Raw genomic sequence first — 20,135 nt, forward strand, 5'->3', positions numbered from 1 at the left:
AGGCACATTAGCAGGGAGCTGGATTGGAAGTGGAACAGCCCAGCTGGCACCCATATGGGGAGCTAGCCCTGCAGGCGGCAGCTTAACCTGCTATGCCACAGCGTTGGCCTCACAATAGGATGCTTTTCAAGGGCAAAGGCTACCTCTTTGTCATCCTTTACTGTATTTTGCATGGAGTCAAATCAGAGTAGTCCTCTGATTGGTTCATCCATTATGTTACTAAGGCAACCTAGCTGCAAAGGGTGCAGCAAAGAAGACTTCCTGGGGCCACCTGCTACAGTCTCCCTCTATCTGTAGTGAGAAATGGAGTCGTTGGTCAAGGTCACACAACCATGTGGGATAAGTTGAATAGTAATAAAACCTGGTGTCCTATTTCCTGTCCAATATTCTCCCATATACACAAGAGTGCCAGTTAGCTCAAGTGAGAATAGGTTCAAACTTTGAAGAATTTAATAATGTCCACCAAACTTCATTTATAAAATACAGCCCTTGAACCAAAACAATTTCTTGGCTCCCTCCTATATTGCTTTATTTACTTGAGATGCCTTTAAAATTTTTCCACAGAAAAAAGGTAGTCTCAATAAATTTCTCAAATTGAAAATGTCAAATTCCTATTTGTTATATGATGATGTCAGTGACTACAAAACGTGAATTTCTGGTTGAGGATATAAACTCTACAAAGATTTGGATTCCAATATCTGTAAAGATAGGAGTGATAACTAGGAAGTTGCTTTGCGTGAGTTGTTTTGGAATTGTTGTGACTGTCATTGTTCATAGCAAGTCTGTGTATGTGCATGTCTGAAAGAGAGATTGCAATTGCTGATATTTGGACTCATATTTGTCACTGTCACCAAACTAAAGCAGATACTGCCTAAGGGATTCATTCTCGAATGCAAGAGATTGTGGCTAACAACAGGAAGGACAAAGTACCAATATTTGCTGAGTATCAACTAAGCCAGGGCCCTTGCTCAGAAGATGGGATATTTCCCTTTGCAGAAAATTCACTGGTCTGCAGTCACTTTAACGCATTGTGACTTATATTGATATATCCACAGAGAGTCCTCCCAGGGACTCCTTGAGTATTGCAGGTATTGTTCTAGGCGCTGGGGATACAGCCGGGAAGAGACAAATTCTGTGTTCTGGAGCTTACATTCCAGAGGGGAAAGGAAATATAACAAAACATAAGCAAAATAAATGAACAAGCTAAGTACCCTCTTTTTGCTCTGCGTTAAACATTTCACTGCACTATATCATTTACTTATCAGAACGACTCACATGAATACTACTATTCATTTCCTATTGCAAGTGAGCAAAATAAAGGGCTGAGAGGGTAACTCTGCTTAAGATCTCAAAGCCCATGGGTGACAGAGATGAAATACTAACCCAGAGTTCATGCTCTGAACCACTCTACGATTGCCATAGACTGAATGTTTGTGTCCCCTGCCCGAGTTCAGGTTGAAGGCTGATCCCCAGTGTAACAGTAGTGGGAGGAGGGAACTTTGGAGGTGAGAAAGTCATGAGCTTAGAGGCCTCATGAATGGAGTTAACGCCCCAGAGTGTTCTCTCTTTTCTGCCATTGGAGGACACAGCAAAACAATGGCCATCAATGAACCAAAAAGAGGACCTGTAATTACCAGTTACTGAATCTATCAGTGCCTTGAGCTGGTCTTCTTAGCCTCTAGAACTGTGGAGAAGGAACTTTATAAGCTTAAAAAATAAATAAAAGAAATTTAATAAGCTACCCAGTCTATTCAAATAACAAAACTTCCTAAATGTTGATACTGGTGGAGAACTTAGAAAATGAAGAGCTAATGTGTAACAAGTGGCATCGGTTAGGTAAGAAAATTCTCAGAAGGTACATAACGAAAGGGCAACTCATATAAAGCTTTCTGGAGACGTTGAGGCCTAATATGAGTCTTTAAAAATAAATGAGAATTAATCAGGGAAAAGGAGATGGAAGAATATTGTAAGCCAAGAGTGTAATTTTAATTTTACTCACTGAGTTTATAGTGGTGTCAGGGAGCCAAGAGGCACGAGGCCAGAAAGAAACGAAGGGCTAGGGAGCAGCCTAGGGAGTAGCGCCATGGCTCTTGGACTTCTCTAGAGGAAATGGGGAGCTATCGACTGATACTGAGAAAGAGAGTGCTATGATCCCTTTTGCATTTTAAATAGCCCCCTTTTGGCTCCCTGTCCCCTAGGAGTTGGTAAGAGTTGAGTTCCTTTCTCTTGAACCTTCCCAACCCCCAGCTCCCCAGAACAATCTGGACCAGCTCTGCAATACTCACCCCTGGCTTCCTGCTGCCAGTGCAACAAGCTACTGTTGATATGAAGAAACAGGTTTGATCCTGTTGAATGAAGAAAAATGGAAAATTAGAATGCAAGCTGGCTAGAAGATATGGTGACCAGAAAATGTTCTGGAACTTGGATCTGCTCTTTTTTTGTTTTTAATATTTATTTGTTTATTTGAAAGGCAGAGTTACAGAGAGGCAAAGGCAGAGATTGAGAGAGAGTCTTTCATACACAGGTGCACTCCCCAAATGGCTACAACAGCCAGAGATCTGCTGATCTGAAGCCAGGAGCCTGGAGCTTCTTCCAGGTCTCCCATGGTGGGGTGCAGGGGCCCAAGGACTTGGATCATCCTCCACCACTTTCCCAGGCCATAGCAGAAAGCAGGATCTGAAAAGGAGCAGCCAGGAGTCGAACTGGAGCCCATATGGGATGTCAGCACTGCAGGCAGCGGCCTTACCTGCCATGCCACAGTGCCAGCCCTGGAGGTATTCTTTTTATTATCCTTCCTTTACCATATCTAATACAAACTTTTATGTCAACAAGCTAGAAACTGGGCTGATCTCTTATGAACCAGCCAGTGTACTTCAGCTCATCATCAATCCTATAGTCTCAAGGATTAGCACAGCAGGGACGGTAAGAACTGTTTGGTCAGAACATGGACCAATATCTAAGATATGTTTTTAGCTTCTCTCTAGTTAAGAAAAAAAATCTGTTTTGTGGAAAAATCTTAGCCTCTGAAGTCTGGCAATTGGATTCAAATTCTTCCCATGAAGGCACAAACTGAGTGGTAGCATACTGAGTCTTTTTAGATAAGTGGGAGTGGTAAGACTATACATACTTCTTGCTTTTTATGCATTAAAAACCTGGAAAGATACACAGAACCCAGTAAGTGTTATGGGGACTGGGAGAGTGAGAACAGAGTAGATAGGGGAAGAAAATTATTCATCTTCATGTGTAAGGACATATTTTTAACTTTTGAGCCAAGGGGTTAAATTGTTCATTCAAAAGATATCTCATGCCTAAAATGAGTACCAGCATGACCCCTGGTTAAGTTGTTGTGAGAGTTGAGATAAACCATGTGAAACAATGGGCACTTGAAACATAGGGAAGAAACCGATGTGTTCTTTGCCCTCAAGGAGGTCATGGAGCTCTACATGTGGGGTTTAACAAAGATGGTAAACCTAGGAATACAATTCCTCCTGGGCACAGTGCAGAAGGCACGAGATGGTACCAGAAGGTTACTGCCTTAACAACCAGGAATCTGCTACTGAAAACACAGCATGAACAGTGACATTTCTCCAGAATGATAGGTCAGTGGCCACTCATTTTTCACCTCCCACAAATGGATTTCTTTCTTTCTTTCCTTTTTTTTTTGTTTTATTTATTTAGTTTTTTGAGCTAACTAGATTGTTTTGTTTCTTTGGGATTTTCTACATAGACAATTATGTCACCGGTGAACTAAGATAGGTTTGCTCTTCTCTCCCAAATGTAGACTTCTATTTCCTTTTCTTGTCACACTGCATTGCTGGGAAGTCCAACTCAGTTGATGCTTGCTTTGTTTCTGAGCTTGTGGAGACAGCATCTAGCTTCTCACAGAAATGTATGATTTTAGCTAAAGGACTTTTATAGATGGTCTTTATGTACAAATAGATTTCTGAGCTGCAGAAGCACCTCATTGGGTCCAAATGGGAAAAATTTGGACATTTGAATTGAAAAATATCTGCTCAACAGGTGTAAAAGGACATGATGTGGTTTCCTTTAAAGCCCAGACATTTTGGTTTGGATGAAAATCTATTTGAGAAATATATAGATGAATGAAAAATGCCAATGTCAGATACATGGGATTGTAGTAACTTAAAGCAATCCTGGTGCAACTATTGGCAAAAAACAAACAAAAACTTTAATGCTCTCAGTGATTCATCAATTTGAGCCCGAATTCAAATTTGCCTTTAGTTTTGATTTAACAATTATTTATGGAAGAACCCTATTTACCTAACACTGTTTTAGATGCTGAATGGAGTTAGAGTTACTGTGTATGATTTAGTCTCGATAAAAATATGCAGAGCGGTATATGAGTCTTCACTATACCTATTAAAGCAGCAGGACAGAAAGAGGTTTGTTTTGGATGGGGCTGTGTTGGAGAGGTAGAGCCCAGATGAACTTGAAAGGATCAGGCTCCTACTGTGAAGAGTTAGGCCAGCAATTAGGTCAGGTCCCTGTAGGAATGAAAACAAGCACAGTCCCTTCAAGAGTGGACAAAGTGCTTGTCTCTTCCCAGCCGCTGAATGGCTGACTATAGCAACATTTCGGTTTTTTGTTTTCTCATAAGAATAGGCTAGACAAGTTTACCAATCGCCACCCCTCTGGTGGTTGGTTTTGTCCTTGCCTCTGATCAGTTGTTATTGCAGCCTCCTGGTCGGTTGTTATTCCAGTCCTCTGATTGGTTGTCAGCTGTTATTCCACTTCTCTCCTGATTGACTAGATGTAGGCAGCCATTTTTGTGTAGAAAAGTCCCAGCACTAGCGACGTTTGCCAGGTAACTCCTCCCTTGGAGATCCCTTTCCTGACTGCTGTGGCAGGTTTCTCACTTTCAATAATCTTGCTTTGCTCACTATCTCTGTATGGAAATTCTTATTTGCGTGAGACAAGAACTGAGCCGGCCTTCATTGTTCCATACGCTGCAATGTGAGCCGACTCCAAAATGAATGATTTTCAGTAATTCATGTCAGTTCTATTTCATCACAGGTGGATAGACTCAAATGTTAATTGTACTTTGCAATGGAAAAATTAAACACTGAATATAAAACTAAGCAAACAGGAGGATGACTAAATCTTTCTGCTAACCATTTGCTCCTTGTTAGGTCACTTTGCTATAATGAAGCGTTATGAGAAAACTGAAGGCAGGAACTGGCTTCTGAAAACAGCAAAACAAACTCTCTCAGGTGTGAAAATGAAAGCTTCTACTTTTAGCTTTGGCATTGTGGTAGCTCCAGACACAACAGAACAGGCAGGCACTTCCTGGGGTGTAGACAGAAGCTTATCATGAGCCCTCTTGGAAAGCGCTTACAAATCCAGTTAAAAAGTGTCTGGGGGCAAATTGGTTTGAACATTCACCACTACGTAGATTATAAATTTGGTACATGTTCTTAAACAATCAGCACCTTTTCTGACCCAGTGGCATATATGTGCATTCAAATTGTTGTTTAATTTAAAAAAAAAAAACAAAATATCCATTGATAAAACTGTCACCCAGTATCCCCAAACTGCAAGTGGCAAGATGGGGGAAACTTGTTCCCTCCCTTCTCTCTGGATTTGCCCTGCTTTCGCTCCCCAAGGAGAGGGCGCCTCAGCGGGACTGACCATGAAGGAAATGAGAAACGCAAAGCAGAGATAGCAAGGCCATAGTCATCTTTTGTAAACTGCTTTTCTCCCTGCGTTCGACAAGGGTTTCTCTGCAAGCCTGGAAGCCAAGGGCAATTCCTTTGAATTAGGCCAGTGGCCATCGTCAGGACTCCGATAAAATTAATGAAATGACTAATTAGATGCCGAATATTATGTTATTGTTACAGTCCACCAAGGAGGAAGAACGTGACAGTGTCTGCTTAAGAAGCTTATGGCCTAAAGGAAATACAAACAGACCTCAATTTCCTTTTTTCTCACTTGAGTGAATATATCTTACACTGTTCTGTCAAATCAGAAAGGCTCTGTTAGGGAGAATAAGCTCCTTTTAATATGTATGCAGAAAGAAACCTGAAGAGCTAGAGCAGTGAGCACAACAGTCATCTCTTCCAAGAGCTTAGTAAGGTCTTTACAAGAAACAGCCTTGGCATCGAGATTGCCCATTCTCTCATTCCCAGTCCTGAGTCCAAAGCCTGCACCATCCACCTAAATCACCGCCGAACATAATCTTCGAAAGACAGAAAATTAGTGGTTGCAAACCTTCTTAAAAAGATGTTTTATTTTACTTCCCTAAATTACTATTATTTTCACTGCAAAATCATGGTTCTTTATATCTACTGACTTAATGCTGTAATGCATTGTGTACCTGAAGGGAGAGCCTCCAGGTACCTGAAGAGCAGTATCTGATGGACAGAAATGCAAACTTCAATGCTTTTCTCCAAGAACAACCCTGTAATTTCAGTAAGAATTGAGCTACATGGTGCTTTTATGCACACGGAGTGAAGGGCTGCTGATTGTAAAGGAAAGAATTAAAACATTTCTGAGAATAAACACTGATGATATCTATAAGGATGGTTTTCCCTAAGTAGTTTTCGAGTAAAAATTTGGAGGCATTTGTTTAAGAGTTCTGTTCAGTGGTTCTCTGTGGGTTCCTGCCTTCTCCCCTACTATGACAGTTTCCTGAAGATAAAGGCCAACAGCATATAACCTATTTAGGGATCTGCTCTTAATTTGTGCACATGGAAGAAAGGATGCAATCCTGAAAGGCAAATCCTCACAGACCCTTCGATCAGGCAACTTTAAGACTAGTAAGTCTATGTGACCTTCCAGAAAGGGAAGGCACTCTCAGACCAGTGGACCCTCAAGATCAACTTTAAGGCCTTGCATTTTTTTTTACTTCTTCTTTTTATAGACCCTTTGGAACTGGTCCCCACCCACCTGGTACCTGACTGGGAGTTGTCCTATTTGGTCCTGGGACTTTGCCTTTTTGTCTTTGATCCCTGATCTACCCTTCCTCCAGCTGCCTTTTTTCCCCTAAGGTCTCTTGATTGAGTGAGGTCAGCCCTTACTGTTGCTTTTGTGTCTCCACTATGCACTTTCTTCGTCCTCAATTTTGTACTCTGAGAGCCTTCAATTTTTTTTTTTTTACTCTAAGAACCCTCAAATTCAAAGCTCTGGGGGTAGAAATGTACTATTGCTGGGATAGGGAGCCTGCTATCATCACTAAGGCATCTCCCAGAGACCTGCTGCTGATGTGGGGGTGAGTTGAGGCTGCTCCCTTTGGGATCTCACAGCAGCACTTGTCAGGATACTGGGTGCTCCAGTTAGTATTAATCTGTTGTGCTCTAGACTAGAGAGAAAGCAGAAGGCAGAGGGATATGTACCCTGGAAAAAGTACTTTGAAAAATTACTTAAAAAGATTTGAGTTCAGTGTCAAAGTTTGTGAAACAAATTGCTTGATTATCATAAAGGGTGAATGCAACAAAAATGATGTGGGACCAAACATCTGGCTATTCAACATGTCATGGGATTAATGAGATTTAAAGGCCTGGTTGATCGAAAAATAGCCTCCCTCCCTCCAGTGGCCCATTGTCGTGTCTTAAATTTCCTATTTGCATAAGGCATCTCTTAAAATGCTACCATCTTTTCTGGAGGTACACATATAAATTAATCACTGACAGTGTAGTAGAGGCAGTAAGTGATTCTGTGTCCAAGAGAATAGGCTCTGAGAAATAAAACATGAAGGAAAAAAAGTGCAAACACTGAGTGAGCTGAGAATGTCTCAGAGCTGTCCTTTCAAAACATTGGACATTAGCCCCATACAGCTGCTTAACTTTATTAAAATTAAATAATTGAGTTGCTCAGTCACATAGAAGAGTTCAGTCTGTACATATGGCTAGTGGCTACCATACTGACCAGTGCAGATTTAAAACATTTCTTTTGTTGTGGAAAGTTTCATTGTGCAGTCTGGTCTAGGGCATAGAGGACTTATTGGAGACAGCATGACTAACTGGACTATTGCTGTTTTGTGCACAAATTTAAGAGAATAACAAAGAAAGTACTACAAAGCGGTAAAGGAGAAGAGACCAATAGAGAAAGGATCCTATCAAGTAGGGTAGGGGGACAAAGGCAAACATTGCGTATTTCACCATTTTACTTAGTCTTCCTTTTATGTGTTCTTTTTGGTAAAGGCAGAATTTGCTATCAAATCCTACCTGGGTTCCATCTTGAGGTCTGCAAACAGTAGCTGGCAGCTGTGTGACTTCTTAATATTTCTTCATCTGTAAAATAAAATTATGACTTCAGTTCTGCACTATTGTCATGATGATAAAAGGTAATATGAGGGGGCTTTAAAAAGTTAAAACGAAGGCATCCCGCATCAGAGTGCTTGTGGTACAGAAATTGATTCTTGTCTAATGGCAACTAAGAATGATGACACAGACAACTAGGGTGGGTGAGCAAAAGCAAAAGCACATTTTATTAAAGAACAAAAACTCTTGCTACCCAGGAGGGTACTCCAGGGAGAGTTCCAGAAATGGCTGGGTATGAGAGTTTGAATAGGGAGTGCCTATCAACTGATTAATAATTTTGCATAGTTTTGATATGTCAGGCATCAGTTTTGTTTTTCCTGTGTCTCTTGGGAACCAGTCATGGTTGCTAACCCAGAAGAAATGCTACCTTGCAGACCACTTGAAAAATGTGGCAGTTGAGAACGGTTGCTGACCTGATCAGGTAAGAAAGATTAGGTTGACCTAATGAGTTGTTAGCACTCGAGACATGCTGCTTGGTGGTGTGGTACCGTCTGGCTTCAGAATCTAGTTTCTCATAGGTGACCCATTATGTTCTCTGCTCCTTTGCTTGTTACTTCTCGGACTGTCTCCTTACACTTGACTTTGATTCTAGGCTCCAGCTGCTGACTCCAGTTTCTTGCCAATTCATTCCGCAGTAGGCAATGGTGATTAATGCAAGTGATTGGATTCTTGTCACCCTGTGTGAAACCTGAATTGTGCTCCCAGCTTCTGATTTTGGTCCCAGCCCAACCTTGGCCATTATGGGCATTTCAAAAGTGGATCAGCGAATAGGAATGCTACCTCTCTCTCTCTCTCTCTTCTCTCTCTCTCTCTCTCTCTCATTCTTGCTCTCTCTCTCTCTTTCTGCCTTTCAAATAAAAATGTTTTTGAAAGTTCATAGAAAAATTAAACTAAAAGACAACTTTCTGTTAGTGAAAAAAAATTGAAACCCATGCATAGATTTTTCATATTACACATTTCCCATGAGTGTTTTGAAGACCTCTCTTATATGTGGGTCTGATATACTGGTGTATCAGGTTGGAACGCAACAAATTGGAGCTGTGGTATCATAAAGCCCATTGCCCTTCCTAGGACCACGGACCATAATTCACACTTCTTTTACTGTCTTTAGGTCCAGTATGCAGCATACATTCCATAAATTTACATTGAATTTCTTTTTTTTTAAGTTTGTAGACACATACAAAATTTAAACAGCAATATACATATAAGCACAGTGAGGACATTAGCAAATTCACCAATCTGTAGTTCAAATACAAACTGCAAAGCAGCCTTTCAAGAGAACAATGCTACACAGCAAGCAGAGCTGGTCCAGTAAAATGCAAACACCAAAACATCCCTGCCAAAAGGAGACAGTGCAAGAAAAACAGCACGCTCCTTGATACACACAGCAATTTACGATGAATGCTTGACATAGCTGTGGTAACAGCGACTCTCACTGCCATGCATAAAGTCCCATGACTTCTGTTTGTCTTTATACTGCTCCACAAACTCGTCCAATAAAACTGGCCATGCTCCATCTTCATGGTAGTGCTGAGGCCAACACTAATTGTTCAGGTAAGCTATCACACTGCAACACTGGTCTTTGTTAATAGCTTTGTTATTTTTTTGTCTTAAGATTTACTTATTTGAGCGGCAGAGTTACAAAGACATGGAGAGACAGAGGTCGGCCTTCCATTTGCTGATTCACTCCCCAAATAGCCCCAATGGCCAGAGCTGGGCCGATTTGAAGCCAGGAGCTTCTTCCAGGTCTCCCTTGTGGGTGCAGGGGCCCAAGCACTGCTTTTGCAGACCATTAGCAGAGAGCTAGATCAGAAGAGCAGCCCAGAAAGGAACCAGTGTCTATGTGGGTGCTGGCGTAGCAGGCAGAGGCTTAACTTACTATGCCACAGTGGCAGCCTATAACTTTGTATTTTGATTGCTCTAAGAATTGGTGGAAAACTGGAGAAAGAGGCCAGGTTTTTCCTAATAACAGTCCCAACTTGCACTTCAGTGTTTATGTCTAGATTGTGCTGCTCCTTTTCCTGTGCAAAGTTAAACGCATATCTTTAAATAAAGTTTAAAGTTTATAGAATTCTTTAATAATGATCTTAAGTAATCCAAAGTATTTCTGAGTTTTTCTGTTGTGTCACATTGTAGGGAAATCATTCCGTTTAACCATGCCTGCAGAGTAAAAGAACCCATGTCTAGTGCATCCAGTTTCCAGGCTAGGACACACATAACCACAATTTCTGGTTCAACACCAATGTCTTCACAAAATTTCTCCATGCCTTCAGGACCTGCAACGTCATCAGTACCTGGATAGTCATTGAACCACTTTAGGCGCCTCATCCTTGGAATGGCTGATTCCTCAGTCTTTATTCTAGTTGAAGCACATTTTCTTTTCTTTTTTTTTTTTAAGATTTATTTTATTTATTTGAATGACAGAGTTACAGAGAGAAGTAGAGACACAGAGAGAGAGGTCTTCCATCTGCTAGTTCATTCCCCAGATGGCTGCAACGGCTGGAGCTGTGCCTATCTGAAGCTAGGAGCCAGGAGCTTCTTCCAGGTCTCCCACATAGGTGCAGGGGCCCAAGGACTTGGATCGTCTTCTACTGCTTTTCCGGGCCACAGCAGAGAGCTGGATTGGAAGAGGAGCAGCCGGGACTAGAACCGGCGTGCATATGGGTTGCCAGTGCTTCAGGCCAGGGCTTTAACCCGCTGCGCCACGGCGCCGGCCCCAGAATCACATTTTCGATACATGCTACCGTGTCTTCTTTTCTTGGCAGTCACCTCCAGAGGCAGGTCTTCCCTTTTCCTTGGCAGCAATCACTTTATTAAAGCAGTGCAAAGAACTGCAAGACGGCAGATTCCCTGTTTGGTGATCATCATGGCCAACATCTTCTGTTAAGTTTCCTTAGATCTTATGAATATTTGCCAGTGTTGAGCGGTGAGAGTTCAGCTGCAAGTTGATGGCTGCGGCGTGCATTTTCAGGCCATTCACACCTCACTAGCCTCCCAGGCTCCTGGCTCCCCTCGCAGTCGCCCCACAGGCTCACTGCACCTCTGCTACTGGATTTCTTTGACCGAGAGCACGCCCTGCTTCTCCACATTGCACTCTTGATTCCACTTTGAATGAAACCCAGTGGGGGAAAAATGCTGTGCAAACTCTGACATTATTGGTATTTCAAGAGTAATTAATGTGAAATGGGATCAGAAGACAACAGTCCCTTGAAAGCTAATCCTTTTAAGTTAATGGAATTTAAATATTATAATTAATGAAATAGCACTTAAATAATACTGCTTGGACAGTTACTGCATATTATTTATATTTGTTGAATGTTCAAAATTATACCCTTCACAGAATTGCTTAAGGGTGCAAATACAAAGAATTAATACATTAATTATCATAAATGAATCATTTAACAGCAGCAGCAATTAACAGCTTAAGCTAATACTTTTAAAAAACAAAAAAACAAAAAAACCCAGTAGTCTTAGCATTCCTTTCCAGGGAAAAGCAGGGTAAAAGAGGAGCTGATTGGTAAAATATTGGCTGGGAAAGTAAATCATGTGAGTTCATCTCCTCACTTCCACTGCCTTCAGACTTAAACTACTGTGGACAGATGAGCTGTCACTTACTGTTCTTAATAAGATTTTATCATCTTTGTTAGCTCTACCCTCTACAATTCTCTAAATAAAGCCTAGTAATCTACTTTTAAGTGCTAACGAAGGGCATGTGGGTCTTCACTTCCTAATCTAGCAAATGAGATGTACAAAACTTTCAGGTAAGAAACTTTCAAATTTGCTCCCAAGGAGTCCAGAACCATTCCAGGGCTTGGAGAACAGAAGGGAAGAGTGTGTGCACAGGAGTGAATCTGACCCATTAGCTTCTCAACCTTCACCCTCCCCTCTCAACCTCAATTAAGCCAGCACAGCTCACACTTTATATATCTAACTGGTTTGTTTTAATTAGATTTGAAGAAAGCACTCCAACAATTTAAAAATAGGTATTTTCAAAATCACTGAATTTGATAATTCAAAATTTCTGTTCACTTAAGCCTTGGAGTTCTTCATTTTCACAGTGAGATCATACCCCCACATATTCTGATTCAGTGAATTTGTGGGAGAATTTGGCTTTTTAAAATATTTGTTTGAAAGACAGAGTTACAGGGAGGAAGGGGGAGACAGAGAGAGACCTTCCATCCACTGGGTTCATTTCTTAAATGACAAAGCTGGGGCTGGGCCAGGCGGAAGCCAGGAGCCTGGTAATGCATCTGGGTCTCCCTTGTGGGTGTCAGGGGCCCAAGCATTTGGGCCATCCTCCACTGCTTTCCCAGGTGTCTTAGTAGGGAACTGAATTAGAAGTGGAGCAGCAGAAACCTGAACCCGCACTCAGATAGGACGTGGAGATGTGATGCCAGCATCATTGCTGGCGGTGGCTTAACCCACTATGCCACAACATGGGTCTCGACCCTGACATTTAAAAAAAAACTCCCCAGAGGATCTTAACTGGAAGCCATAGTAGAGATCTACTGTTTTAGTTCAACCACATTGATTTTTTTAGAAGCAGACATGAGTTTGGTCAATGTCTCATTGTTTTTCTGCCAGAGAACTGTGTTTCGCCCAAGAGAAGTAAAGTTTACAGAGATCATTTTATTCTTTCTTTCCATATTCCTACATAAATTAATATTCCCAACTTGACATGCACCAAGTATAGCTGCTCTGACTCTCAAACTATCTCACTCCATTTTTAACTACATTGATTCCTATCTGTTATCAAGAAGAGATGTGTTTTATTTAATTACAATATAAATCAGCAAGTACCTACATATAAACACCAGTGTAGAGATGACTACAAAGGTGTTAGAGTATATTTTGTCTTACACGTGTTATTTTTTATAATATTGTCTTTTGTTGTGTCTTGCACAATAGTAGGTTCACAATGACTGAATTTCACAGAGGGAACTCAGACATAGTTCTAGTTCTCTGCTATAAAATATGTAAACTTTTCCTGCTACCATGTACCATGCACTCTGAGCTGAGTGTTTGGCCATGATTGTAAGATGAGGATCAGTTAACAATGTCTGCATTCCAAGGGCTTTTTCCTAGTACCTTTGTGCTCTGCTTAAAGGGCTACAGGTTTGGTAAACAGGCAACAGATGGATAAGGGAATCTGGTACAATCTTCTGTTCCCAAAACCTTGATATGGCATTGGTTTGGGTAACCAAGAGGAAATATAATCTGCTTCCTCTCCCTCTTCTTTCCTCCCTTTTTCTTTTCTAATAATTCAAGGAAGCAAAAAAAAAAAAAAAGAAAATAATATTGCAAATACCCATATACCTGTTACTTAGCATTATCAAATCTATTTGATCTGGTACTTATTTTAATATATAGAAATAAATGAAGTTGAAGCTACCAATATAACTACCCTGCCTTTGGCTGATATTCTGTTCATTGGTTCCCAGTCATTGCTGCACATTATAATCACCTAGAGAGGTTTAAAACCTCCATTGCCCAGGTCTCATCTCCAAGCAATTAAACTGGAATATGTGGGGGGACAGCTATTAGTATTTTTTAAGTTCCTCATGTAGTTAATATTATGTACAATGTACAATGTACTCTACCATCTCCCACTCAAAAGAAAACAACCATTTTACACTTGACATTTATGTTTTTACTACATATTCTGGTATGTGTTCATAAATAATATACAATTTTGCATTTTAAAAATATATAAATTATATAATACTGAACATTTTCTATGATATATGTTTTAAACTCAGTATCATATTTTGAGTTCTATGTTGATGTATGTAGCTAGAATTTATTCTTTTCAACATCTATACAGTATTTAATTGTTCTTTTATGTTCTTTTTTTAAACTTTTATTTAATGAATATAAATTTCTAAAGTACAGCTTATGGATTACAATGGCTCCCCCCCCCCCATAACTTCCCTCCCACCCACAACCCTCCCCTTTCCCGCTCCTTCTCCTCTTCCATTCACATCAAGATTCATTTTCAATTCCCTTTATATACAGAAGATCAATTTAGTATATATTAAGTAAAGATTTCAACAGTTTGCACCCACACAGAAACACAAAGTGAAAAATACTATTTGAGTACTAGTTATAGCATTAAATCACAATGTACAGCACATTAAGGACAGAGATCCTACATGAGGAGTAAGTGCACAGTGACTCCTGTTGTTGACTTAACAATTTGACACTCTTGTTTATGGCATCAGTAATCTCCCTAGGCTCTTGTCATGAGTTGCCAAGGCTATGGAAGCCTTTTGAGTTCGCTGACTCTGATCATATTTAGACAAGGTCATAGTCAAAGTGGAAGTTCTCTCCTCCCTTCAGAGAAAGGTACCTCCTTCTTTGATGACCTGTTCTTGCCACTGGGATCTCACTCACAGAGATCTTTCATTTAGGTCATTTTTTTTTTTTTTGCCATATTGTCTTGGCTTTCAATGCCTGAAATACTCTCATGGGCTTTTCAGCCAGATCCGAATGCCTTAAGGGCTGATTCTGAGGCCAGAGTGCTGTTCAGGACATCTGCCATTCTATGAGTCTGCTGTGTATCCCGCTTCCCATATTGGATCGTTCTCTCCCTTTTTTGTTCTATCAGTTAGTATTTTCAGACACTAGTCTTGTTTATGTGATCCCTTTGATTCTTAGTCCTATCATTATGATCAATTGTGAACAGAAATTGATCACCTGGACTAGTGAGATGGCATTGGTACATGCCACCTTGATGGGATTGAATTGGAATCCCCTGATATGTTTCTAACTCTACCATTTGGGGCAAGTCCCATTGAGCATGTCACAAATGGTACATCTCTTCCCTCTCTTATTCCCACTCTTATATTTAATAGCGATCACTTTTCAGTTACGTTTCAACACTTAAGAATAACTGTGTATTAATTACAGAATTCAACCAATAGTATTAAGTAGAACAACCAAAAAAAAATGCTAAAAGGGATAAAGTATTAAGTTGTTTATCAACAGTCAGGGCAAGGGCTGATCAAGTCACCATTTCTCATAGTGTCCATTTCACTTCAACAGGTTTCCTTTTTTGTGCTTGGTTAGTTGTCACCGATCAGGGAGAACATATGAAATTTGTCCCTTTGGGACTGGCTTAATTCACTCAGCATGATGTTTTCCAGATTCCTCCATTTTGTTGCAAATGACCAGATTTCATTGTTTTTGACTGCTGTATTATATATAGAATATATAGTATTCTATAGAGTACATATCCCGTAATTTCTTTATTCAGTCTACTGTTGATGGGCATTTAGGTTGATTCCAGGTCTTAGCTATTGTGAATTGAGCTGCAATAAACATTAAGGTGCAGACTGCTTTTTTGTTTGCCAATTTAATTTCCTTTGGGTAAATTCCAAAGAGTGGGATGGCTGGGTTGAATGGTAGGGTTATATTCAGGTTTCTGAGGAATCTCCAGACTGACTTCCCTAGTGACTTTACCAGTTTGAGTTCTATGTTGATGTATGTAGCTAGAGCTTATTCTTGTCAACATCTATACAGTATTTAATTGTTAAGTAAATGATATGCTATTTTTTCACCTTCTGGTATTTTTCTCTTCTTAGTAATGTTCATACTTACATATTTTGTTCTAAATTTGCTTTGCCCAAAATTAATATGACTACTCCAGTTTCCCTTTGATTAGTGTTATCATGGTATATTTTTTCTATTCTTAATACGTATGTATGTATTTATTTTTATTTGAAAGAGAGATAGGGAGATAGAGATGTCTTCCATCTGCTGATTCACTCCCTAGACTTCTGCAACAGCTCTTACAGGCCGAAGCCAGGAGCCCAGACCCGCACCCAGGTCTCCCACGTGTGTGGCAGGGACTTACGCACTCGAGCCAGCTCTGCTGCCTTCCAGGGTGCACAGTAGCAGGAAGCTGGAGCCGCAGCAGAGGCAGGACTTGATACCAGGCACTCTGATATGGGACGCTGGGGTCCCAAGAGGTGACTCAACTTGCTTCATCACAATGCCCACCCTTCTATTTCTTTGTTTTTAATTGATTCAGAATCTTTATATTTAAAGCTTATTTCTCACTAAAATGTATGGTTGAATTTTTTAAAAATTCATTTTGCTAATCTCTTTTAATGCTATGTTTAATTGTATTTAATATCAGTTTATTGATATTGTTTTATTAATATCTACCTTTTTGTAATTGCTATGTGTTGCATTCATTCTTTTATTCCTCTTCTTTTTTTGTGCTCTCTGATTTTAATTGAGCATTTAATAAGATTACATTTCTTCTCTCTTAGCGTATCGATTACACCTTTAAAAAAACATTTTTCAGGGGCTGGCGCTGTGGCATAGTGGGTAGAGCTGCCGCCTTCAGTGCCGGCATTCCATATAGGTGCCGGTTCAAGTCCTGCCTGCTCCACTTCAGATCCAGCTCTCTGCTATGGCCTGGGAAAGCAGTGGAAGATGGCTAAAGTGGTTGGGTCCTGTACCCATGTGGGAGACCTTAAAGAAGTTCCTGGCTCCTGGCTTTGAGTTGGCGCAGCTCTGGCCATTGTGGTTAGTTGGGGAGTAAACCAGCGGATGGAAGACTCTCTCTCTTTCTCTCTCACTCTCTCTCTCTGCCTCTCCTTCTCTCTGTGTGTACCTCTGATTTTCAAATAAATAAATAAATCTTAAAAAAATAAAAATAAATTTTCAGTGATTTCCCTTGTATAATGAATTTGCAATATACATTTATAATTAATCTATTTTCAAAGAGCACTACACCATGTCATGGGTAGTTTAAGAACCATGCAACAGAATACTCTCAATCCTCTGTTGTCCTTTTGTGACATTTCTGACACTGATTTCACTTATTGATCTGCTCCCATCACCTAGTACAGTCATCCCTCGGTATCTGTAGGGGATTGGTGCCAGGAATCCTTGTGAATACCGAAATCTGCTAATGTTCAAATCTTTCTATAAAACTGAATAGTATTTGCATAAAACCAATGCACAGCCTCTCATATGCTTTAAATCATCTCTGGATTACTTGTAGTACCTAATACAATTTAAATGCTATGTAAATTGTTGTTATACTATATTATTGAGGGAATAAAGACAAGAAAAATAGCCTGTAGGTATTCAGTACAGATACTTCCCCTCCCCCTGCCAAGTATTTTCAACCCCAGGTTGGTTGAATCTGTGACGTAGTTCTCACAGGTAGGAAGGGCTGACTATGCTCTTATTGTTTTAAACAGCTATCTCTTAGATTTATTGAGACTAAGAAAATGAAAGATTTTTTTTCCTTCTCTGTTCTTTCTTTTTTCTAAAAATCCAAATTTCTCACCTGTATCATTTTCTGTCTAAAGAATTTTTAAACATTTATTGAAGAGTAACCAATGACTTCCCTCCACTTTGCTTGTCTGAAAAACCTTTATTTCTTCTTCACCTTTGAAGTATAATTTCACTGGCTATGGTTTCAGGTCGATGGGTTTTTCTTTCAGCACTCTAAATCTTTTACTCCACTCTCTTTCTGGTGTTTGATCAGAAGTCTTTGTAAGTCTTGTCCTTGGTCCTTTGTAGGGGAGTTTTTTTCTTTTACTTTTCTGGCTTCTCTGTGACTTCATGCAATTTGAATATGATGTGCTTAGGTGGTTTTTACTTCTTCCACCATTTATCAAGCTTTGTGTTTTCTCAGCATCCAGAATTTGTGATTTGGTGTCTCTCCTTATTTTGCAAAATTTTCTTTGTTTTCTTTTTCTTCATTTTTTACTCCAATTATTTACAACTTTGGCAATTGTTCTACAATTACTTTTGGAGTTCCACTTTAAAAACTCTTCTGTCTCTTTGCATTTCAGTTTAGAAAGTTTCTACTGGCCTATGTTTAGGCTCTCAGACTTGTTTCCCTTAGTTGTGTCAAGCTTACTGCTGAGCAAATTAAAGATATTCTTAATTCTTGTTATAGCGTTCAGTATTTTTATTCCTAAGATTTTTAGGAGGCCCTTTCTTAGGATTTCTGTATCTCTGCTTAATATTTGCTGTCTGTTTGCATGTTATCACCTCTTTCTGTTACAGCTGAAGTGCATTAATCATTGTTATTTTGAATTTGCTGTCTTGTAATTCCAACATCTTTTTCACTTCTGAGTTTGGTTCTGATGATTGCTTGTGAAGTAGCACCTTGACAGTAGGGACTCCATTTTGGAGCACTTGAGACTCCATTCTGGGAAAGCACCCCCCCCACACACACTGTGAGACTCTGGTCTGAAACTATGATCTAAAACAGTAGAACAGTAGCAGTCCACTACATCACACTTGGCAGAGCATAGAAACCCCCTAGCATAATTGTTCAAGCTTGAAAGTAGAAAGGTTGCACCTGGGTTAATGATAAAAATGTAATTTGTCTATGTCCTACATATAATTAAAACCAATACCTGGATTAATGTCAGGATTATAAGATTGTAACTGGTATTGTCAAGATTATAATTGATACTAGTTTCACATAGGTTTTAGGTCAGCTTGACACTGGTAACCATGTATTCCCAACCTGTTCCTAGCAACCATGAATTCCCCTCCCGATTTTGTGGTTTTTGCCTTTATAAACCCTGTTGCTTTAGGCTTCAGGGTCGAGAGTTCTTTAGGGCATGAGCCCACTCTCCACCGCCGGCAAATAAAGGACCATCAAATTTTATCAATGTGTAGAGCTCCTTTGTTCATACTCGCTCAGGTACAACACTTGCCTGTTCAGATTGTATGGTGATGATGATGATTTTACCCTTTGGCATGGCTTGTAATCTTTTGCTGAAATCTGAAAATGTTGCATCAGGTAATATGAGTTGAGATAAATAGGCCTGGATGTGGAGTGGGGTTGTGTTATAGTCGCTATGTTTGTGTCTCCCCAGAATCCCAGTGTTGAAACCTAATCTACAATGGAATAATATTAGCAGGTGGGACCTTTAGGATTTGATTCGGTCGGAAGGCTAAAGCCCTTATAAAGGAGGCCGAGGGAAGCTCATTCCACCCTTCTGACATGCTAGGACACAGCTAGAAGGCACCAGCTTTGAAGCAGACAGCAGGACCTCACCAGGCAATGAGTTGGCTGGCACTTTGATCTTGGACTTCTTAGCTTCCAGAATGGTGAATTACACATTTCTCTTGCTTCAACTTAGTCTAATTTGTTTTAGCAGCACAAATGGACAAGACAAGTTGTGTTGAATGCTTTCCATAGCAGGCCCAGTGTTGTGGCAAAGCAGGTTAACCCAGAGCCTGCAAGGCCTGTATCCGTTACTGAGCCTATGTCTCACGTCTTTGACCTTCAGACATTTTCCATTAGTGCTCTTCCTGACTACCGGTTCCCAATCTATTTCCTCAAAGTCTTGACTTTTGACCACAGCCCCATCTGCCCCCACACCCACACCTGCACTTTACATAAGATAGGAAGATTTAAAAGGGGGAAATATTGAAGAAATGCTCTTTCTTTAGCTGAGATAAGGCTCTGGCAAAATCCTTTCCTCTGGAGAGCAGATGCGTGGGCATATTTCACAATGATACTCTTGCATGCCAGAGTCATAAAAGAATCCTTCCTAGATCTTCACCATGAGAATCTGGTAGAGTTCCTGGGAGCAAAGACCATAAAGGTGTTCCCTGCCCCAGCCCCCAAGACTGCCGTGGGAGTTTCTAATCCTCAGGTTACTCCATGCTCAGTCTGCCTACACCATCAAAGTGACCAGTTAAGTGTTCCTAACAACAGCTTCAGTTTCGCGTAATTAGATTTCAGCCATAACTCACGGGATGTACCTGCCTCTTCAAAATTTAAGGCAGTGATTTATCCTGAAACCCAGGTCTATGGTGGGTACAAGAAAAGGCATTGATTTTTCTTTCATTCAGCTTTATCTTCCT

General features: G+C 40.3%; 1 pseudogene; it reads right to left on the bottom strand.

The window, feature by feature from the left end:
- Nucleotides 1-9,671: 9,671 nt before the first annotated feature.
- LOC133750959 (DCN1-like protein 4) lies at nt 9,672-11,244 on the bottom strand (annotated as a pseudogene).
- Between the last annotated feature and the right edge of the window lie 8,891 nt (nt 11,245-20,135).

This window comes from Lepus europaeus, chromosome 2 (assembly GCF_033115175.1).
Source record: "Lepus europaeus isolate LE1 chromosome 2, mLepTim1.pri, whole genome shotgun sequence".
Classification (NCBI taxonomy): Eukaryota; Metazoa; Chordata; class Mammalia; order Lagomorpha; family Leporidae; genus Lepus; species Lepus europaeus.